Source organism: Neofelis nebulosa, chromosome 6 (genome assembly GCF_028018385.1).
Source record: "Neofelis nebulosa isolate mNeoNeb1 chromosome 6, mNeoNeb1.pri, whole genome shotgun sequence".
NCBI lineage: Eukaryota > Metazoa > Chordata > Mammalia > Carnivora > Felidae > Neofelis > Neofelis nebulosa.
Window position 1 is genome coordinate 36,526,706 of NC_080787.1, and position 24,840 is coordinate 36,551,545.

Sequence of the window (24,840 nt, forward strand, 5' to 3'; positions counted from 1 at the left end):
CTAGGGAAGGCTTCTCTCTCTCTCTGCCCCTCACCCACTCACATTCTCTCTCACTCTCTCTCTCTCTCAAAAATAAATAAAACTTATAAATAAATAAATAAATAAATAAATAAATAAATAAATAAATAAATAAATAAATGCATGCATGCATGCATGCATGCATGCGGCACCTAGGTGGCTTAGTCGGTTAAGCATCTGACTTCGGCTCAGGTCACGATCAGAGTTTGTGAGTTCAAGCCCTGCATAGGGCTCTGTGCTGACAGCTCTGAGCCTGGAGCCTGCTTTGGGTTCTGTGTCTCCCTCTCTCTCTGCCCCTCCCCCACTCATGCTGTGTCTCTCAAAAATGAATAAACATTAGAAAAATTTGGGGGGGGGGCACCTGCGTGGCTCAGTCGATGAAGCATTCGACTTTTGCTCAGGTCATGATCTTGCGGTTTCATGAGTCTGAGTCCTGCATCAGGCTTGCTGCTGTCAGTGCAGAGCCCACTTAGGATCCTCTGTCTCCCTCTCTCCCTGCCCCTAACCCACTTGCATGCGCTCTCTTTCAAAAATAAATAAACATTTTAAAAAATTTTAATAAATAAATAAATGAATAAATAAATGTTTAAAATGGGTAAAAGACCTGAATAAGCACCTCATCAAAGAAGACATTCAGATGGCCAATCAGCATATAAAAAGATGCTCAACCTCCTAAGGTATTAGGGAATTTCAAATTAAAACAACAATGAGGGGGGCCTGGGTGGCTCAGCTGGTTAAGCCTCAGACTCTAGATCTCAGTTCAGGTCTTGATCTCATGGTCATGAGTTCAAGCCCCCTGTGGGCTCCATGCTGGGTGTGGAACCTATTTAAAAACAACAACAACAAGGAAATACTTATACCACTTTAGAACGGCCAAAATCCAGAACACTGACAACAGCAAATGCTGAGGTGAATGTGGAGCAGGAAGAACTCTCATTTATTATTGGTGGGAATGGAAAATGGTATAGCCACTTTGGTAGATATTTTGGAGGTTTCTTACGAAGCTAAACATACTCTACCATATAATCTATCAATCATGCTCCTTGGTATTTACCCTAAGGAATACAAAATTAATGTGCACACAAAACCTGCACACCAACATTGAAGACAACTTTATTCATAATTACCCAAACTGGAAGGAAGCAAGGTGTCCTTCAAAAGGTGAATGGATAAACTGTAGTACATCCAGACAATGGATTATTCAGGGCTAAAAAGAAATGAGCGATCAAGCCTTGGAAAGACATGGGGGAAACTTAAATGCAGGTTACTAAGTCAAAGAGCCAATCTGATAAAGCCACATACTGTATGGTTTCAACTATACAACATTCTGGAAAAGACAAAACTATGCAAACAGTAAAAAGATCAGTGGTTGCCAGAGGTTAGGGGAGGAGGAAGGATGAACCAGCAGGGCACAGTATTTTTAGCACAGTGAAACCATTCTGTATGATACTGTAATACCAGATACATGTCATTACAGATTTGCTGAAACCCACAGAATATACAATACCAAGAGTAAACCCTGATATAATCTACGGATTTGGGGGGGATAATGATGTGTCAGTGTAGGACCATCAATTGAAACAAATGTACCACTCGGGTATAGGATGTTGATGGTGGGGGATGTTACCTGTGTGTGTGTGTGTGTGTGTGTGTGTGTGTGTGTGTGTGTGTGGAGGTAGGGGATATATGGGAACTCTATACTCTGCTCAATATTGCTATGAACCTAAATTGCTCTAAAAACTGAAATCTATTAAAAAAAGAAAGTAACCACTGCAGTAAAGAAATAGTATATATAACTTCCATGTCATTAGAGAAAATAAAGAACAATCACTTTAGCAAAATGTAGACTCGTCATAAGAAAAGCAAATAAGAATAAGACAGTACGAAAGGTGACAGGAATACATTTTTTTTACAGTTATAATTAGGGGCACCTGGCTGGCTCAGTTGGTAGAGCATGTAACTCTTGATCTCAGAGTTGTGACTTCAAGCCCCACAGTGGGTGTAGAGATTATTTAAAAATAAAATCTTAAAAAAAATTATCATAATGTTACTAAAAGCTAGATTTCATCATTCCAAGGTCAAAGACTCTCAAACTCAGTGAAAAACAAGGTACAGTCACAAAAGATATAACTAAAACAAAATGACATAAAAAGGCAGGAAAATAAAGGATTAAGTAATACCAGTGAAATAGTCATCCCTCATCACCCATTAAAAACCAGAAGAGGCTAAATTTCAGAGCAAAAAGAACAAATGGGACAAAAAAGGTAATTTTACGCTGATATGACCCATTATGGAAATAAAACAATCATCATTCTTTACATGCTGAATTACATAAATAAAAACAGAAAGCAAAATATATGGAAAAACAAATAGAATTCACAATTAAAAAGAAAGATAACATCTCAAAATTTGACAGCTTAAACCTATGGAACAATAAACAGTCTGTATGTATGTATGAACAAAAACTACAGAATCTGTGTATAAAATGAAATGCTTATGAAAACTGACATGTACTTGGCAAAAAAGATTTTCTTTAAAAATTTTTTTTCTAATGTTTGTTTATTTTTGAGAGAGAGAGACACACATAGAATCTGAAGCAGGCTCCAGGCTCTGAGCTGTCAGCACAGAGCCCAACACAAGGTTCAAACCCACGAACCGGAAGCTTGTGACCTGAGCCAAAGTTAGCTGTTTAACCGACTAAGCCACCCAGGAGCCCCCAAAAAAGATTTTCTTAATAAATTCCTCAAGAGAATTTTACAAGCCACTTTCCACCATTTTTATCATGATTAATTAAGGAATCATCTGAGAGTGCAGTTTTTATTTTCTTTTGGACTCAAGAGTTATTTAAAAGTGTTTATTGTTTCCCAAATCAAATTTGGAAATCAGCAGAATAAGAAACAATTTTTCATTTCTCAAAGTAGCTAAGATAAATAAAGAAAAATACCTTGGCATTTTCATGGAGATGGGCTATAAACAGGTACTCTTCCTAGAGAGCAACTAGACACTTAAACACAAAACTTAAGCATATTACCAACAATTCCGCCTCAAGAAATTGATATTAAAAAAATAACTGGGTGAGTACCAAAAAAAAAAAAAAAACCCACAGGTATTCGATAGTCTTCTCAATGTTGTGTAGAATGAAAGATTAGGATCAAACTAAATGTTCAACCAAAAAATAGTCAAACTAGACCATATTCATTTCTTTCTTTTTTTTTTTTTTTGAGAGAGAGAGAGAGAGAGAGAGAGAGAGAGAGAGATAGAGCATGAGCCGACGAGTGAGGGAGGGGCAGAGGGAGAGAGAGAGAATCTTAAGCAGGGTCCACGTGAGTGCAGAGCCCTACTTGGGGCTTGATCCCATGGCCCTGAGATCATCACCTGAGCCAAAATCAAGAGTTAGACGCTCAAATGACTGAACCACCCAGGAGCCCCAAACTATGGCATATTTATACATAGACTATTAAGAGACCTTTCAAAATAACTGCTCACATATGTGCCTATTACCACAAAAAGATGTTTGTCCACAATAAGCTAATGAAATGGCTAAACCCCAGTATTATTTTTACATATACACACACTTACGGGTTTGTAAGCATGTTTGAAATTACCAAAATGTTAACAAAGGTTAGTTATTGTTAGGTGATGGCAATGTAAATGATTTTTGTTGTTGAGTACTGGTTATTTCTTAAGATTTTAGTAACAGGTGTAGATTATGTGATAAAGCGAGTACAGTAAAGTACTAATGGTAGAATCTAGGTGGTGGACATATTGGGTGTTTACAATAAAATTCTTTTAATAAGGCAGGGAGTTTGAAAATTTGTCTAATACTGGGAAAAAATGTCAAACCTGAAAATTTGCAGGAGAAAAATATCATTTTAGAATCCAAAAATAAGGTACTCCCCTTTCCATTTCATCAACAAAATAGGCTACAGAAGACATTGCAAGGTGGTAGTGGAAGCATTTTTAAATAATTACGTGAACATTTTTTTAAAGTAACAAAAAATTAAATGAACCCAATGCCAAAAATACAAATCTAGGTGTTTTTTTTTCTAACTATGTATGTATTTATTTATTTTGAACGTTTATTTATTTCTGACACAAAGAGAGAGACACAGCATGAGCAGGGGAGGGGCAGAGAGACAGGGAAGCAGGCTCCAGGCTCTGAGCTGTCAGCAGAGTCCAACGTGGAGCTGTAACCCACAGACTGTGAGATCATGACCCGAGCCGAGGTCGGGACGCTCAACCAACTGAGCCACCCAGGCGCCCCTCTAACTGTGTATTTAAAGTAACCTATAATGATGCTCCTACAGTTCATTAACCTTACTAGGATCCTCCTGATTAGGGTCAGAGGGTGGGGTAGGAGATGGGGAAACGAGAATCCGGGGCTTTTGGAAATACTCTTGTGTGGTAAGTCCCGTTCTACTCTGTGATTCGGTGCAAATTACTCCTCTTTTCTAGTAATAATAATAGCTAGTTATTTTAGTTCTTACTAAATGTCTACTTATAAAGCAAGTATTATCGTGGTTCCTATGTTCCAGATAAGAAAACCAGTGCTTAGATAAGACAAATAATGTGCCAACACCACACTGTTAAGCAGCAGCACTAGGATTTGAACACAGGTGACGGATTCCAAAGCCTGTGCACACACCAAATGTATTAATGCCCTCCTTTTCTCTGCTGCTGAGAGAATGAATTAGGACACCTTCTGGAGGGCAGGCAAGCTTATATAAATGGAACCTTAAATTATCTTTTGAGTTTGCAATTACTGAAGGGATATTACATAAATCTGGCTTCTAGACTACCTGAGAATCTAGAAAATCAGTTTGAAGGACCAACTTTAAAAAGGAGGTTTTCTTAACAATACTCTAACTTTTATTTTAAAGGCAGAACTGGCAATTTCAGTTTGAAATGACAAAAAAATTCAGTATTGTTAAATATCACCATAAAGGTATCTTGCTCTTTCTGAACATTTAATATTACATATATTTTTTAAGTTTATTTACTTTGAGAGAGCAAAAGAGCACAAGGTGGGAGGGAGGGAGGGAGGGAGGGAGGGAGAGAGAGAGAGAGAGAGCGAGCGAATAAATCTCAAGTGGGCTCCATGCTGTCAGTGCAGAACGTGACTTGGGGCTCAAACTCACAAACTGTGAGATCAAGACCTGAGCCAAAACCAAGAGTGGGACACTTAAATGACTGAGACACCCAGGCGCCCCAAATATTGCATATTTTTAACTGGTCCAACAGAGATGAACAGTTGATTTGAAAGCAGTGGGCAAATATACTTACATTTCTCAGCCTCAATCTGCTAGTAAATGCCATCATGCAGTTTTTATTTTAGCTATTCTATTTCTAATAGGTATGTAGTGGTTATCTCATTGTTGGGTGGCATTAAAAGTAACTTAAAAAAAAACTAGACCTTAAGAAATTACTCATTTAGATAACATACAAGATTTAGTATCTTTTATAAATATATATTCAAAAGGAAGAAAATGAAGGCTAGAATGGTGTAGCTGTTTAGCTCTGCTTGAGCAAAAGTACAGAATTAAACCTGATAACCTCCTGAAGTCCTTGTCAACAATGTGATGCTATGACTCCATAAAAATGATTTCTTCTTAACATCATAGTCCCTGTAGAGACAGGCACACTCCCCCAGGTTTCTCAAGTCTGGAGATCTTCTCAGTGATGTCCTCATTCAGTTTTGCACCCAGAACTTTGCTGCTCACACAGCCATAAATAGTTGATCGTCTTTCCTTCCAGCTCTCATAAATCTTAGTGAAAGCATGTCAAAGAGGAGCTCTTGGCTGAAAACGATACTCTTCCCTTCTTGAACTGCCTCACTCTCCACAGTAAAAAGCCCTTTTGTGTGTTTTTATGGCATACTTTGAAACTCAAACCCTATCTGTTCTAGGGCCTGACATGGAGCCCTACCAGGTCTCTCAACTGACAGAATAGGCTGTTCAGATGGCATCCCAGACTGCCCTCTTATGCCCTCAAGTCACTTCTCAACCCAAAAGGGAGTAAAGAGGAACAGAAATCAAGCTGCATGAACATTTTAGAGGCATTCAAGGGACTTTCAATAACTGCCACCTCATCTGAAGGACAGGACTGTTCAGTGTGGCAAGATCTAGATGAGCAAGAATGTCAGGTAGATGGATGGAAAAATGGCATTTCATTTGGCACAGATACAATATGCACGGATCTGCTACTTACAGTATAGATTATATCTGTGTTTTGAAACTGTTAATTTCCCATCCTCAATAGCTTGGTATTTCATCACCAATAAGAGGCAACTGCCATACATATAACCCATTAGAAAAAACCAGCAGGATGGTCTCTCTCCTCCAGATTCAATACCTAGAGACTGTGTCAAGACCATGGTGATTATGCAGAAGAAACAGCACCCGAGGGGAAAAGGGCCTGGCTTTAGACGAGCGGCTAGGGGGCTACTAGTACCCGTGGAGCTCAGTGAGCAAGACAGAAGTGAGGGATGAGGTCCCAGAAGAAGCCAGATCACAGGCCATTCTAAGGGCTTCAGCTTAGAAAGTGACGTGATGTGTTGCAGTCTGGTTTCTTTTAACAGGATCATTTTGCCTGTTGTGTAGAAAGCAGACTGAAGGAGGGGTGATGGTGACTTGGACCAAGGTGGTAGTGAGAGAGGTGGTAAGAAGTGGTTGGCCTCTGGATATATACGTATTCTAAAGGTAGAATCAACAGGATTGGCTGATAAATGAAATACTGGGTGTGAGAAATGAAAGAAATCAAGGAAAACTCCCAGTTTTTTGGCTTAAGAAACTGGAAGGAGGGAGTCAGATTTACTGAGATGGGGGAAGACTGCTGGAGGGGCAAGTTTGGGAGAAGGTCCTGGAATCACAGTGTTAGCTTCATATATATTAAGTTTCAGTGGCCAATTGGACAACCAAATGGAAATACTAAGTAGGCAGGTTCAGGAGAGCTGTGGTCTAGGATGAATGGGTCATCCATCTCCCTACCTACCCACTAACTCAACTACCCACCTACCAGATTCAAAACCTTGAGACTGGGTCAGATCACCAAGGAGTAGACGGAAAGACAAACAAGGAAATAAAGACAAAGAACTGAACTCTAGGACATTCAAACTTAAGGGAGGAATCAGCAAACACTCACACGCAGGAGAAAAATCAGCAAAGTATACAGTCCTGGAAGCCTAGTAGAAAAAGGTATTCAAGATTTTTTTCCCCAACAGTATTCTCCTTTGCTTCTTCCAGCTCAGGCCCCAGTCATCAGGGACAAGCCGTCACTGCTGTACCTCGTCTGAATTCATGTCTCACAGAAATCAGGAGATAACATGATTAGTCTTGTTTCAGGTTTTGCTAGGTGGCAATAAATAACACAGTTTCTAAAGTCAAAATTGTCCACATAACCAACAAAAGAGTTCACACAAATTTATCTGACAGCAATAACCTTTAGTTCTCAGGTTGATGAACACATCTGATGTCTTCTCATGGATCGCTTCTACTCCGACTCCTCTAAAGATTAACCTAGTCATCTGGAAACAGCAAACTCTCTGAATGATCTCCATGTGAATCATCCCTTTCTCAACCACCTTATCTTCATCAACCATTTTAATTCAAATCTAAACAAATTCAAAGAATAGCAAGATCAGATGGCAAAGCTAAAAATAAGCTGGCATCAAAAACTAAAACAAAAAGCTAACTGAAGCTCTGACGCCGCTGCCACCAGAGATGGCTTCGCTTTCACTTTCTTACACGCAAGGTCAAGACAATACAGAACAGAATTTCTGCAAGTCTAATTTTAACCTTTCTGAGCTTAAATATATTCCTTTAGAATTCCATGGGGGGATTGTGGCTATACTGTTAAGCACTTTAAATATTGACTTTTACAACTGCTTGACAGCTTCACATTTCTGTCCAGACTCTGGAAAAAGTGATGGGGTTGTAAAAACAAAGTTTAGATAAAGCAAAATTTCCCATGGGCTTCCTTCTAGTCCCACCTCCCCTCCATCCCCACCCCCACAGGTAATCAGTTTAGTGGTTTTCTTTCCAGACTCCATTCTAGGTATTTACATACATACATACAGATATAAATATACACATATATACACAAACAAATGCTTTAGGACATCTTATTTTAAGTGTATTTATTTATTTAGAGAGAGAGTGTATGCGTGTGAGCAAGGGAGGGGCAGGGGCAGACAGAGAATCCCAAGCAGGCTCTGTGCTGTCAGCACAAAGCCCAATGGGGGGGGGGGGGAGGCATGCCTCAATCTCACAAACTGCCAGATCATGACCTGACCCGAAATCAAGAGTTGGACACTTAACCGACTGAGCCACCCAGGTGCCCCCAGGACATTTTGTTATATATAAATCAACCATACTTGCCATTTCATTTCACTAAATGTCTCTGACAGCGCTCCATGTTAGGGTATGTAGATTTCCTTTACTGTTTTTAAACTGCTGGATGATAATACAAAATATGAATACGCCACAACTGAGATAATCATTCTCCTATTGATGGGCACTTAGATTGTTTCCAGTTTTTGCTATTATACTTTAAAGCTGTAATGAACCTCTTGTGCATGCTTTCTTTGTGCCCATGAATAAGCATTTCTCTACAGATACTTAGAAGCGAAAATGCCGGGCTCAAATATGAACCAAAAGGCACCAAAAGTTAGCTATAAGATTTGGTCAAGGTCTCCAAGCCTGTGGTGAGAGAGGAGGATGAATAGGTGGGAAAACAGAAAATGACAGCAAAGAAAAAAGTTAGAAAGTCCCTGCCTCCTTTTTTCCCCCATACTTCTTAAGAACCCCCAGTTCACTTTTATTTCTGATATGCGAGGATACCACTGAGAGGCTTACAGTCAACCTGGAAGGCTGATAGGCAAAAACAAAGAAGTTAAAATACACCAGAATGTTACTAGTGGGGAGTAGAAAACTTTAAATTTGTTTCTTTTACTTTTCTGTTTTTCAAAATGTCCACATTGAATAAGAATACACAGGAAAACATATTTGAAACTTACATTACAATGGGATGGTGGACAGAGCACCTATGTATCAGCCTGGAAAGTCATGACAGCTTTCATAAAATGAAGTGACTGCACTGACAACTCAAACAGGCATGCCCAGGTAGCAAGGGAGCAAGGCAAGCCTTCTCCCTGGAGGGAGTCATGTGCCTTATGTCCGATGTGTGGCATGTCCTGAAATGGAAAGCATTTGCAATGACTCGTGTACAGTGTCCCAAACAGTAAAGACATTTTTCAGATGTTTAATACATACTGCCTCTTTCATCATCGTGGACAGAATTCATTTTCTGAAATCTTCACTCATTTGACAGGAGCAAGATACCAGCGTATTTTAACTGGCCTTTATCTGATGACAAGTGAGATGGAATATATATATTTTTCCACTTAACATTTCCTTTCCGCTTCAAAGTGGGAAAGCCCAGGGAAGAACAACTTTGCTTCAATCACTACCTTTCTCTCTTCATTCCATGAGTTTGTAGGTCACTGAGCAGTACTACACATTCAGCAAGGTACCCACGTCCTAGAACCTTCTCAACTATGAACTCTTCTACCAGGCTGTCAAGGCTCCCCACCATCCTATTGTACTCATGACCTATTCTTTCCATCTACATTACCTGCCATGTTCAGGACACTAGCCCCAACCCTACAGCAGGAGCTTGACAACAGTTACCAATTAAGCTTGAGTAACTAAGCAACTGGGATCTGGAGGACAAAAGGAACTCTCAGGTCATTCAAAATAAAGTTTTTCGGGGCACCTGGGTGGCGCAGTCGGTTAAGCGTCTGACTTCAGCCAGGTCACGATCTCACGGTCTGTGAGTTCGAGCCCCGCGTCAGGCTCTGGGCTGATGGCTCGGAGCCTGGAGCCTGTTTCCGATTCTGTGTCTCCCTCTCTCTCTGCCCCTCCCCCGTTCATGCTCTGTCTCTCTCGTCCCAAAAGTAAATAAAAAACGTTGAAAAAAAAAATTAAAAAAAAAAAAAACAAAATAAAGTTTTTCTACAAGTGCGACTGCCCCCAAGGGCACTGTGGAAATGTGTGAGTGTAGTTGTCATGATGACTGGAGGGCTCAACTGGCAATTAGCAGGAAGGGACTAGAAGTGCTGGATATTCTGCAGTAAGAAGTACGGTCTGTCTCACCCAACAACTCTATACCCTGTGTAACTTTTCAAACTTCTGCCACACGTTTACGTGAGTGGAAAACCTGCTTTTAACTATCTGAGCCTAGAATCCAACTGGCAAGGTTGAGAACCACTCCAATCTAAACAAGCATCTGTAAATACAGGAGCACAGGTAGAGAATGGTTAACCATATTGGCACACAAGCACACGCCGTGTATCATGCCTACAGCCTCGTCGACGCACACAATCAAGAACACCTACAGGCCAGAAATCTACACAGAAGCAATACAACCCCCCCTACCCAGTTCTTCGGTCATATTTCCTAACTTATTTTACCATATCTATGCCTCAAAGTGGTCCCCAAATGGGATAAAGAAGGGTATATTAGGTATACTGTCCCTAATGTAAGTCAAACCATAACCCAGGTTTACAAGAAAAGTGATCCCTCCCTGCTGGTGCCAAAACTTCCTCTTTAATACTGTCTTGTAATTTACCACCAAACCAACCCAGATACAATCCCTAAAGAACCCCAATTAGCACCAAAGTCTAATTCTACTCCTAAGAGCACCCCTCCCTAAAATCAATGGGTTCACATTAAATAGCTTAGAATATTATGAGCCTAACAATTTCGGCTAATACCTTTCTTGAAAGTATCAATGACACAAAAATATTCATGTTATTTATAATATGATAATGCAAATAATGTTACTAGAAAACAGTAACAAGATTATCAGTACAATGTTATTGAGTAAAAGAGATACAAATACAAGGGAAAAACCTTGTAATGTTAAATCTGAAGTGGAAATATTAAGATGAAATCATGATTTTTCTTGTTTTTTTTTTTAAATATTTATTTTGGGGACAGTGCAAGTAGGGGAATGGCAAGAGAGGGGGCCAGAGGATCAGAAGCAGGCTCTGCACTGACAGCACGGAGCCTGATGTAGGGCTTGAATTCACAAACTGTGAGATCGTGACCTGAGACAAAGTCGGATGCTCAACCGACTGAGCCACCCATGTGGCCCACGATTCTTCTTTTTTACTGTGCTATTACTGTATATTAAAAAGGCCTAGGAGCAATGACATTCCAGTATCAGTAAGCACACCAGGCACCAACCTTGGTTTCTAAATAACATTTGCCACTAAAGGAAACTCTGGAGAAATAGCTGACAACAGGTTTGGGACAGGAAGATTCAAGGTGTGCTTGGAATAACTTTACTGCATTACAGAGCAAGGAAGTACTCAAAGAATGAAAAGGTTATGTCAAAAGTACACATGGGGCACCTGGGTGGTTCGTTGGCTGAGCATCGGACTTTGGCTCAGGTCACGATCTCACAGTTTCTGGGTTCAAGCCCTGCATTGGGCTCTGTGCTGACAGCTCAGAGCCTGGAGCCTGTTTTGGATTCTGTGTCTCCTTCTCTCTCTGCCCCTTCCCTGCTCACACTCTGTCTCTCTTTCTCTCTCAAAAAATAAACATTAAAAAATTTTTTTTTTGTTTAAGTAGGCTACCTGAAAGGATACACACTGGCCAAATTTAAGACAAAGAGAATAAAGCCTGTAACTGACTATAATACAATGAAAAAAAAAAATTAAGATCCATGAGCCCAGAGGGGTATTTAAAATAAGCAGAAAAAGGGGTGCCTGCGTGGCTCAGTCAGTTATGCACCTGACTCTTGATTTCAGCTCAGGTCATGATCTCATGGTTTGTGAGGTCAAGCCTCTTGTTGGGCTCTGTGCTGACAGCAAGGCACCTGCTTGGGATTCTCTCCCTCTCTCTCTGCCCCTCACTCTCAAAAATAAACAAACTTTAAAATAAGAAGAAAAAAATGGGAAGGCAGGAGGCATAAAAGGGGAAGAGCTTTTTCTTACAGAAGAATTCAGCTAATTAAAAAAATTTTTAGAAAATCGTTGTATTTCAGTCTCTATTGAAAGGATCTTGGGGTGCCTCAGTGGCTCAGTTGGTTAAGCGTCCAACTTTGGCTCAGGTCATGATCTCGCTGTTTGTGGGTTTGAGCCCTGAGGTGGGCTCTATGCTGAAAGCTTGGAGCCTGGAGCCTGCTTCAGATTCTGTGCCTCCCTCTCTCTCTGCCCCTCCCCTGCTCACTCACACACACACACACACACACACACACACACACACACACACACACTCTCTCTCTCTCTCTCTCTCTCTCTCCCCACTCAGAAACAAATAAAATGTTAAAGAAAAGAAAAGAAAAGAAAAGAAAAGAAAAGAAAAGAAAGAAAGAAAGAAAGAAAGAAAGAAAGAAAGAAAGAAAGAAAGAAAGAAAGAAAGAAAGAAAAAGAAAGAAAGGCTCTATATGGTAAGGATCATCAGTAGAGACTAAAACTGCTAGGTGAAAGATTGCTGGGAGACAGGATATTCATACAGTGTGGATATTCATACTCAATAGATTGCTAACCAATTCTGCTACATAGACAGAAATGCACTTCTACAAGGGAGAGATCTGTCAGTAATGATCTGATGGAACATTTTATCACTAATGGCAAGGCAACCTGACATTAGGTGCCTCCTGACGTTCAATATTAGGAAGCACATGGCATCACCTACTACGATGTGCAGCAACCTATCAAAAAATGTCTATGCTACATCTAATCAAGCCTCTAGTCCTGTGCTGCCCAATACAGTGGCCATTTATCCACCTGCAGCCATGCAGCTAAGCAGCACTTGAAACGCAGATAGTGTGACTAAAGAAATGAATTTACGGTTTTGATTTTAATTAATTTAAATAGCCATATATGGCTAGTGGCTACAGTACTGGACCGTACATACACAGAACTTCAGAATGTTCTACTGGACAGCACTGCTCTAAACTAAGTTGCTAGAAATACAGCGGATAAGGAAGCAAGTTAAAGGACACCAAGAAGAAACAATCAAACAAAACCAGAATGTGAGACATTCTATTAGACAACTACCCTGGGCTCTTTTTTAAAAAGTCAGTATCATGGGGCATGGGGCAATGGAAAAGCTGGGATCATGATTCTGTGATAAAATAGCCTTAAAAAAAAACATACAATCAATTGTAACATGTGAACCTAGATTAGGTCCTGGTGAGGAAACAGAGCCAACAGACATTTCATGATAACCGGGGACACATGAATATGGAGTATTAAACAACAGTATGGGGAGCACCTGGGTGGCTCAGTCGGTTACGCGTCAGACTTCGGCTCAGGCCATGATCTCATGGTACATGAGTTCGAACCCTGCGTTGGGCTCCGTGCTGACACCACGGAGCCTGGAGCCTGCTTCGGATTCTGTGTCTCCCTCTTTCTCTGGCCCTCCCCAGTTTGTGCTCTGTCTCTCAAAAATAAATAAACGTTGAAAAAAATTGTAATGATGTTATGGAATTACGAATTTTCTTAAGTGTGACAGTGGGATGTGGTGATGTAGGGAACTGGCTTCATTCTAAAAAGATGCATGCTAAAGAACAGAATTTAGAGGTGACCTGGCATTATACTTGTAACTTCTTTTTACATGGCAGAGCCCAGGGGCGCCTGGGTGGCTCAGTCGGTTAAGCGGCTGACTTCGGCTCAGATCACGATCTCACGGTCCGTGAGTTCGAGCCCCGTGTCGGGCTCTGTGCTGACAGCTCAGAACCTGGAGCCTGTTTCAGATTCTGTGTCTCCCTCTCTCTCTGACCCTCCCCCGTTCATGCTCTGTCTCTCTCTGTCTCAAAAATAAATAAACGTTAAAAAAAAATTTAAAAGAAAAATAAATAAGTAAATAAATGGCAGAGCCAAGAAAGTACATATAGAGATAAGGCAAATCTGCAAAAAGCTAACAGATATTACATCCAGAAGAAGGTATACAGTGTTTGTTTTGCTATTTAAAAATTTTTCTTAGGGGCACCTGGGTGGCTCAGTCGGTTAAGCGTCCGACTTCGGCTCAGGTCACCATCTCGCTGTCCGTGGGTTCGAGCCCCGCGTCGGGCACTGTGCTGACTGCTCAGAGCCTGGAGCCTGTTTCAGATTCTGTGTCTCCCTCTCTCTCTGACCCTCCCCCGTTCATGCTCTCTCTCTGTCTCAAAAATAAATAAATGTTAAAAAAAAAAACTTAAAAAAAAATTTTTTTCTTATATTTGAAAATTTTGAGGATTCAAATGTTGGGGGAAATACAGCCAGCCATGGTATTATGTTAATATACTGTCTTCTTTGCACCTTCTGGATTTTCGTTCTTCTAGGAACATACATACACACACACATATACACACATATATATTTTTTAAGACAGAGAGAGTCTGTGCACACGCACACACACACACACCACGTGTGAGTGGGGGAGGAGCAGAGGGAGAGAGAGAGAATCTTAAGCAGGCTCCATGCTCAGCGTGGAGCTTGACTCAGGGCTCGACCCCACAACCCTGGGATCATGACCTAAATGGTTATCAAGAGTCGGGCGCTCAACCGACTGAGCCACTCCGGCGCCCCTGTGAATTATTTTTATAATCAGAAAAATGGTGAGCTATCATAAGTCACCAGCTTAACCAAGTGATCAAACTGGCTATGCTAAAAACTTCACTAAGTGCTACAAGGAGGACAGAAAAGCCCTCAGATTAAGAGCACCGTTCAGATTATACTGTTTCTATTTTTAAGTTTTAAAAACTTTGCAAACTACCCTAATGGAAATTCTAGTCAGAAGCACTTGTATATTTAAACTTTTGGCTCACTAACACAAGCGTGTTATAACGTGTTGAGTACCACTTTTCATAAAGCGGCGAGTATCCAGTATTCGTGCAAAAGCCAAAATGACAGTCACTAAAAATTGTCAATCATTTTGAGGTGGACTCTCGAAGTAATCATGGAAGAAACCCAAGAGAAGCCATTTGGTAACAGTGGAGAGATGCCCGCCCACGAAAGAAGAGAGAGGCCTCCTTGCTCTAGGGCCAGAGTTGAATTACACTCTCGGCCACGTGAGCACAGGAGCAAAAGCTGAGCACGAGGATTAGCACAGCGCGCCCCAGCCAGGCCCTTCACTGGAGGCGGTGTCTGTGCCAAGGTCTCCTTTCATCCCTGAACTGTAACTGAGAAGAAAGGCCCTTTCCAAGTTCTCAGCTGCCAGAAACAGGAGATTCAATACGGATTTACTTAAGGGCCTTTGCCAGCGATCTGTGGGATTCATTCTGTCCTCTCACATAAAACAGCCTCACACGGGCTTCCACGCTAAAACACGGTATGCTTTCAACACCGTGTGCTTTCTCTGTTCGTTTTCTTTTCTTTTTTTTTTTTAATGTTTTATTTATTTTTGAGACAGAGAGAGACAGAGCATGAGCAGGGGAGGGGCAGAGAGAGAGGGAAACACAGAATCTGAAGCAGGCTCCAGGCTCTGAGCTGTCAGCACAGAGCCCAACGCGGGGCTCGAGCTCACAAACCGTGAGATCATGACCTGAGCCGAAGTCGGACACTTAACCAACTGAGCCACCCAGGCGCCCCTCTCTGTTCGTTTTCTATATTCAAAATTAGTTGCTCTAAGGAAAAGCTCTTCTTTCACTGTGCTTTTGTATATTTGCTTTCTTAGGAGGTCAGAATAAAGACGCTTCCACATGCAAAAATGTATATCCCTGTTAGGCAAACCACAGGCTTTCCTGAAATTTTTGATCACTGAACCACATTTCCTATTAAATTCTTTAAAAGGAATTAAGTATCAAAATAAGATGTTTTAAGAGACATGATGATTCTTGCATTTTATAATGCTGTGACCAAATGAGCTAAAAATATCTTCTTTCCAAGTAAAAATAAAAACTTGGTAGTACTTACAGAAACACAATCTGTCTTAAGGAAAGTGGAATCCACCACATCGTTGTACGTCATAGTCTCCTCCTCGAGATCTGAATATAGTTGGCACATAATAAGCACTTACGGCTATTTGCTGCCCAACTTATTTTGAAAAAGTTCAAATATATAGAAAAATTCTTTGCCTACTTTTGTACCTATTTTTAAGAGAAATCTGTAGGTGCACACAGCCATACATGTACCCTATTATTAATAACTCATATTCATGTAATTTGAAATTTCTTAAACACTAAATCATGGAAATTCAGAGCACAGTATCTAAATAAAACCTGCTGTTCAACAAACAAATTAGGGTGATTTATGGTCTCTCTTGACTTACAGAAATTTACAGCTGTATGTATCTTCTCATATTAACATTTCTATTAAACAGTGAAAAGTACTGCTAAGGTTCAAAATCTTTATTTGCTTTCATCTATCATTTAGGAGACTGCAAAGTAAAGCTGTCTTTTTCAAAGAGGGTGGAGCTTATCACTTTACAGTTGAAAATAATGTAAAAATCTGAAACACACCTCATTCACCTCATGAACACATCCTTTGGTTGTTTTTCAATTATGGGCCTTTTTGTATTACTACTGTTATTGTCTTAATCCATAGGCACAGGCACGTATTATTTTGATTAACATTCTGGAAACAATTTTTAAAAATTAGTTGCCTATATTGAAAGACCAGGAACCCTCACATGAGAATCTAGCTTTCAAGCTTCTCTTGAAACGTCAGAACCACACTGGGTCCTGACTGCCACATGACAGCTAATGGCCAGGCCTTAGCTGACCAGGCATTAGCTGACCAGGGCAGGCTGACCAGGGCAGGCTCCCCCCACATTGTTAGAGCTACATCTACTGTCAGCTGCTTGTCCACTTCCCTACGAGCTTATGACCTCTGAGGTTCCCTGGTCTGTAGTAGGACTTCCCCACCTTTCACCTACCATGTTAAACCGATTAAAAATATTCTTAAGATACTGTGATATAGATTTTGTGATCAAAGTTTGGGATTTAAAGAGAATCATGTCATTTCTCTAATAAATTCTGTGATACCCTATATCCCCATCTTCCATTCCCAACTGTTCAGGTTGGGGCCAAAAAATAAAGATGAAAATACAAGACAGTCACACAGAGCCTTCACGTTTTTCTCCACTCCGAATAGAGTCAAACACTTACGACCTAAAGAAAAAAAAAAAGGTTGACAAGATAGTATTTTAAATTATTCCCAAGTAGGTATAGGCTTTTTAAAAATTGTTTCCAAAATGTTAACAAGAGACATGAAATACTACTTCCCTGTTAGAGACGGTTCTGAGATTCCATATGGAGACTTCCAGTTGCTATGACACATATATTAGAGAGTACAACCATTGTTTTGCAGGGACAGGGAACACACAGTACAAGAAGTGGGATAAGAGGATACGGATTTTTTTTTCCATTTTAGAGCGAGTACATGAGGAGGGGAGAAGGGCAGAGGAAGAGAGAGAATCTTTTTTTTTTTTTTTTAGTGTTTATTTAGTTATCTTGAGAGAGAGAGAGAGAGAGAGACAGTGAGCAGGGGCAGGCAGAGAGAGGGAGACAGAGGATCCCAAGCAGGCTCCTTGCTGTCAGCACAGAACCCAATGCAGGGCTCAAACTCATAAATTGTGAGATCATGACCCGAGCAGAAATCAAGAGTCTGACACTCAGATGAGCCACCCAGGCGCCCCAAGAGAGAGAGAGAATCTTAAGCAGACTCCACACTCAGTGCGGAACCCTATGTGAGTCTCACAGTGGTGAAATCATGATCTGAGCCGAAATCAAGAGTCAAATGTTTACTTGACTGAACTACCCGGGCACCCTGAGATGATATAGATTTTTCTTTCTTTTTTTAATGCTTTCTTTATTTTTGAGAGAGAGAGACAGAACGTGAGCGGGTGGGGGGGGGGTTGGGCAGAGAGAGAGGGGGACAGAGGATCTGAAGCGGGCTCCGTGCTGACAGCAGTGAGCCCGTTACAGGGCTCAAACTCACAAACCCTGAGATTATAACCTGAGCCCAAGGTCAGACATCCAGCCGACTGAGCCACCCAGTCACCCTGATACAGATTTTTGAAAGGATACAAGAGATTTTGATGGGATGATGTAAGATCAGTAAGGCTGGAGATAACCAGAGAGCACCTGGGCACTCCTGAGACGACCATGATCCTTGATACTATGTTACAGCACCTGGCTGCTCAAAAAAAACTTTCCTAAATGAAGGTGAATTAAGTCAAACATGTGGTGAAAGTTTTACTTTTTGTACAGTGTATTAAAAACTTACGAAAGGACAGCAAGAGGTACAGGGAAGTAGAAGACATCACTAACTAATCTACAGAAATTTCCAAGATGGCGAGTTTATACCGCAAAGCAACAGGTGCTAAGAGCCAGAGTAGCAGGGAAGTGTGATATTAGGATTCAAGTGAGGAAGCGAGAGAACAAGCTACATTTTTTAAAAAAGCTGTGTCTATGTCACAGATCAATTATCAGGCTGCCTACAAATACTTTATAGTTGGTGTGCTGGAAATGGTGCTGAGGATACGGGCCCTGTCCAGACGCGAAGCAGCAGATAAAAGGAGCTGGAATCTGGTCACCTATTGTCAAGTGTCATCACTGACTACGTCTCTCTAGAGGCAGAAGGTACCCATCTCTGTCATCCTTGAAGAGGAGGCAGTTGAAAGTATGCACGTATTTTTCTCCCGATTCTGTTTTCAGATGTTCTTTACCTTTGTGATAACGCTCTTGGTTCGCCTGAGGTGAGAACGGGGGATATAACGAACAGAAGACAGAACAGTTTCAGATCCAGTTTCTCTCTTTTCTCCCTGTCAGCCCAAAGTTTTACCTTTCCTTTTGAATTAGCAAGAAAGAATAGCTCTGAAAACTACACAAAGAGGTGCTTTTCTTTTCATTACAGAGGGTGTCACATGGCTGGCTCACACAAGCCTTTGCTGCCCTGGGCTAGAGATGCACTGTTTCCAAGGCCCCTGCCTGGCCCTGGGAGAAAGCCTCATCCTTCTCGCCCTTTGACGGGTCACTGTAATAGGATTCTGACTATAAGCAGCTAAAAAATGGATGCCAGTTTCCAAAAGGGAATATTTTAGCCCGTTAGATGTGACTGCTAATGTTTCAAGTGCTACAGATTTATCGGTCTCTGAAATTCAGCCAATATGCTGAAATTTTTAAGCCGGGTTAAACAAACCTTCTGAACAGGTTGAGTCTAATGGTACATTGGCCCGGCGACGCCACGCCAGACTTAATAATTTCACTCCATTCATGTTTATATAGAAAATTCTTCCAGTAATAACATATATGTGTGTTCCATGGAAAAAACTTGATAATCTATGAGCTAACCCAGAGAACCGCCATGAGCATTTTGGTAGAGCTTCTTTCAAGGAGCATAGAATTAGAGGAGGATGCGTGCTGAGACTAGATGCTCTGGACTGTAAGACTGGTAAGGCTGGAGATAACCAGAGAGCACCTGTGCACTCCTGAGACAACCATGATCCTTGATATCAGGGTGTTATCGCACCTGGTTGTACCTTGAGCACACTTAGCTGGGCACAATTTGTTCGGACAAAATACTTAATCTCACTCAACCTGTTTTTTCTCACCTGTAAAACGCAGACAGTAACAGCCCCCAGCTCAGAGAGTCCGGAGAGAATTCGATGAGGCAACATTTGCAAAATGCTTAGAACAGAGCTTGGCACGTAGTGTGCAACCAGTGTTATTCATTTTTTCCACACAAACAGACACACACATTTCTTTTCCACTGAATGGTTTTATGTCACAAATCCTGTTTTTGAGTCTGCTTTGACCACTTAGGAATGTGTCACAAACACTTTCCTGTGTTAGTAAATATTTTTTTTTTACTACATACACAGGATCCTCCCGGCAAAGCTGCTGCAGGTGTTCTGAAGCACCAGCCGCCATGCTTTTATAGCACATGATCTGGACACTCTGAGCGCAGCGAGAAATAAGAAATCAGCAACTGATGCAAAGTTGAGGCAAACGTCTTCAAAATAGCCAGAAGCCGATGATGTCACCCGGCAGCTGTGCCCACAGGTCACCTCTGTCGGGAAGGCCGAGTGTGGCGCACAGAGGAGGGAAAACACAGAAGGTGGTAAGCAGAAGCCAGGACACTGAGAGAGATTAGGAAGGCATCATCCCCGTGGAAGACGGGGGCTGGGCCACAGGTGAGGTGACCAGGCTCCTTGAGCTACACTGCACTCCCACCGTCACTCCACCCACCATGAGCGAGGCCCTCCTGTGCACTGTGACCCAAGTTTCCAGTTCTGCACAGCCTGTAGGCACAGTTCTGAGACACCTGTAGGCATGTTTGCTCCTGGCAACCCAAAAAGGGCCTACCTCATATTTATGTGGCTGCTCTAGGAGTCACGTCACCAATGGAAACATTTATTTTGTGAAGCACTTGCTATGTGTTAATAAGCACTGCAGACTGAACAGTGAGCAAAAGAGAATAGCGTCTGACTACAGACAATGTGAAGTCTAGCACAGGACACAATTAAGCAAGCAGTACCAATGATAAGCACTACAACGCTAGGAAGCACGGACTGCAATGGAAACACACAGCAAGAAGACTGAGTCTGCAGGGAGGAATCACAAAGGCTTGATGGAGGAAGGAGCCTGCAGGCTGAAGGACAAAGTCAGCCACGTGTGCCGGATACTGCAAAGTGCTCACGCAACACCCATTCCCACCCAACGTGGACTCCACGACACCAGGCTTTTGAAGCTACCCTCTTTTTTTTTTTTTTTTTAAGTTTATTTATTTATAAAGAGAGAGAGCGAGAGAGAGAGGGAGGGAGAGGGAGAGGGAGAGGGAGAGGGAGAGGGAGAGGGAGAGAGAAAGCAAACATGAGCAGGGGATAGGGAGGGAGAGAAGGGGAGATAGGGAATCCCAAGCAGATTCCTCCATACCACCAGCGCAGAGCCCAACGTGGGACTCAAATCCATGAACTGCGAGATCATGCCTAAGCCAAAAGTAAGAGTCCAATGCTTAACCAATGGAGCCACCAAGGCACCCCAAAGTTATACCTTGACAGAACAACAGTGGTCTGGATCAGCATTTCCTATCAGGCCACCAAAGAGTCTTGGTCTCACTTAACAGGAAGGGCCTGGTTTCTTTGGTGGGTAAACATCTTTCTTTCTTTTTCTTTTTCTTAATGATTATTTATTTTTGAGACAGAGTGAGCGAGCACAAGCAGTGGAGGGGGAGAGAGACAGAGAATCCCAAGCAGGCTCTGCAGCAGGGCCTGATCTCATGAATTGTGAGATCATGACCTGAGCAGAAATCAACAATTAACCAACTGAACCACCCTATCCTGGTGCAATGCTGAAAATATTTAGAATGAAATGAAGAAATGTTTAAGGGAAAAGCTCCTGGGTGGCTCAGTCAGTTAAGCCTCCAACTTTGGTTCAGGTCATGATCTCACGGTTCGTGGGTTTGAGCCCCACGTCCGGCTCTGTGCTGACAGCTCAGAACCTGGAGCCTCCTTCGGATTCTGTGTCTCCCTCTCTCCCTGTCCCTCCCCTGCTTATGCTGTCTGTCTCTCTCTCTCTTTCTCTCTCTCTCAAAAGTAAACATTAAAAAAATTTTTTTAATTAAAAAAATGTTTAAGGGAATCAAAACCATAATATATTTCTTTTTTTCATTACATTTATTTATTTTTGAGAGAGCTCGAACTCAACGAATCGCGAGATCATGACCTAGGCCAAAGTCGGACGCTTAACTGACTGAGCCACCCAGGCACCTCAAAACCATAATATATTTCTATGTTAAGAAGATGACCAGGGAATCTTGATTTAAGGTCAGATGATGATCTTATGGTTCATGGGATCAAGCCTTCATCGCACGCTGGGATTAGAGGGCGGAGCCTGATTGGGATTCTCTCTCTCTCAAAATAAATAAATAAACTTAAGAAAACAAAGAACAAAAAACAAAGGAAACCAGGCATATTTTATGATTTTGTAATATGTAAAAGAATCTGGCCTAGGGCGCCTGGCTGGCTCAGTCATAGAGCATGCGACTCTTGATCTTGTGGTTGTAAGTTTGAGCCCCAGTTGGGCGTAGAGATTATAAAAAAAAAAAAAAAACTTGGCCTATTAGATTGTAACCACAGTTTTGAAAGTATAATTGAATAATTTCTTTCTGACTTGTGTTTTTAAGTTGAAAATCTTAGTAAGTTTACATATATTATGGGAATATTTAAAGAATTTAAGACTCACCTAGTTTGTAAGTTTAATGTATGAGATTCACAGGACTTCAGTTGAAGAGCTTCATCAGGGCTTTATTTTATTTTTTAATTTTTTAATGTTTATTTATTTTTGAGAGAGACAGAGTGTGACAAGGGGAGGGGCAGAGAGAGAGGGAGACAAAGAATCCGAAATAGGCTCCAGGTTCTGAGCTGTCAGCACAGAACCCAACATGGGCCTTGAACTCACGAACCGTGAGATCATGACCTGAGCTGAAGTTGGATGCCCAAATGACTGAGCCACCCAGGCACCCCAGGGTTTTATTTTTTTAAATCAGATAACTGAAGTTCTTTAGAAAGCAATAAAATACATTTAGCTGTATAAAACCAATTTGAAACATCTGAAGGTCTTCAATTAACTGGTCTAAATATTATCTAAAAGTGACTAGTAAAATCTTCTATGTTTATCTAGAGAACAGAGCTGTGAGCATTATGAAAAAAAAAACAAAAAAAAACACAAAGTTTTTGAATGTGTACTTTTACAAAAGTCGTAACATTTTGAAACCTAAATAAACTCCCTGAATAGCGATTTCTGCTTACAAAAGCTACCTTTCAAGGGCAATTAAAAAAAAAAAAAATCTATCTATATCCTCTCTGATTCCAAGTCTTGTACTCTGTTGACGGATGTGGAATTGGAAAAACCATCCCTTCTATTTTGATAGAAGCCACTGAAATGTTTGTTTTCGTAATGACATATTTCACTAATGTTTACTGTCTGTGCAAACATTTGATTTATTCAGTACCGTATTCTAAAGTTGCAAGCAGCTCCCATTCTTTATCTCTCAATAATGCTAGAATAAAGTATATAGTGTGGCAGGACTCTCCTTTGACGGGAGGGGGAAAATCTGCTCAGAGTCAAGCAGGGCTTAATTTCAAGCTCAGGACCCCACCTGGACAGGAGGGAGGGGGATCCTGAACATATGAGGACATGATTCATTTCGGTGCTGCGCCACTACCTTCTCAAATCACAAGCATTCTGCCTCCTCCTTCACCACAGCCTCCCTCTCACCAACTCAGTCGCGTGGGATGGCATTTTCCAGGAAACAAAGGTGAGCAGGGTGCCCTACACCCTTTCTTGCCCCTCATTGCATTTCTCCTAGTTCTCTCCATCTTCGCTGCATGTGTATAGTCAGGGATGACTCAACTGTAACTCTCAAAATCAAACAACAGTAACAGCAATATAAGTTCTCCAGAGACAGACGCCAATCCCAATGTGCTCCACAATGGTACAGCTGTCAGATTCCCCCCATGACTCCTAAAACCAAGTAGCAAGTTTTGCAAAGTTTCTGAACCTTTTCCTTTCTCTCTGTTCTATAACCCTCTATTTCAGGTCTTCCAACCACCTTTCTTAATCCACAACTGCCACAGAACCTCTTTCAAACATCACTTTTGCTTCACGTGTCTTAGAACCTACAGGAGCCAAGTGGATCTGAATTAAGAGTGCGCAGCTTAGGTCCACCAACTGGTCCTGCCACTTACTTAAACAGTCAAGCCTCTGAGATCTTCCAAGGACCAGGCAAAGATGTGCAGCCCTGCGGCATGGGAGGGCAGAGTACATAATCACATCTGCCCCTCCAGGCCACCCTGCCCCTGTGCATTCCCCATTATCCCAGGTCTGATAAGAAAGGGGGACTCTTCAGGACTTTTACTGTTCCATCCATTACTCCATCTGTCATGGAAGCATGTATTCATTACTTTCCATTTACCTACCTGTGTACGAGGCACAGGAAGGGAGGATTTAAACTTTAACACATACTCTTTGCTCCCAGAGATTATAGTCTAGTTATGGACACCAGATATATGATAAAAGGAGAGGCACACGAGCCAACACAAGTCTGCAGGCGTTTCAGAGCAAGCAAAGAACTCCTTGAGTATTCCAAGAGTCAGTCAGTCTCAGAGGACTTCAGCAAGGGCTGAACAGCGAAGAACTGTAGGAGTTAGACTCATTCTTAGTGCGATTTTATATGTCCTTAGAATCAGTTTTAAATTCCCTCTGGAACAAAGAAATAGATCTAAAAAGCACCAACTATGTGGCCAGGGCAAGTAAACGAGGGTGATAAAACACACCACCAAGTTAGGAATCTTAAGTGAAATCATGTAAGCAGAGCACAGCAGGCTATGGAGGAATGTTAGTCAGTTCCTTCCTCCCGGCTTTGAACTGCAATCTCTTTCTTAGTTTCCTCAAAGTAAGGGAACTAGGGGTCCAAGACTTTACTTCTTCCGACTACTTATTCTAGAGTATCTAGTAAGATATCCTGGGCATAGCCCAGGAATTCAGTACATATATGCTGAATGTCATGTGACTAAGTAACAAAGAAGATGCTATTATCTAATGGCACCATTAATAACATCTTCTGGCTAACAGAACTGCTGCGTTAACCACTGTTCTAAGGCCAGGACTCAGGAAGCATAGGAAAATAAGGGCCACCACCTCCTCATCTAAAGGTTAATGAGAATGAGCCATTTATATCAATACTGCCTGTTCCTCTGATTTCTTAGGGCTGATGAACTATTTGTTCTTGATCTTCTGCCACAGGTGACAGAGGCGATGCTGAAAGAGCTCCATGGGAAATCACAAAAACTGTCTGGAATAATTAGATACAGTCACTACTATGAGCCC

General features: G+C 41.5%; 2 protein-coding genes across 4 annotated transcripts in view; both read right to left on the minus strand.

Moving 5' to 3' along the window:
- The window catches only part of RPS10 (ribosomal protein S10), a 193,245-nt gene that overhangs the window by 68,685 nt on the left and 99,720 nt on the right, over positions 1-24,840 (minus strand). The window lies entirely within an intron of this gene.
- The window catches only part of NUDT3 (nudix hydrolase 3), a 134,439-nt gene that overhangs the window by 43,333 nt on the left and 66,266 nt on the right, over positions 1-24,840 (minus strand). The gene's annotated exons all lie outside the window — the stretch shown is intronic.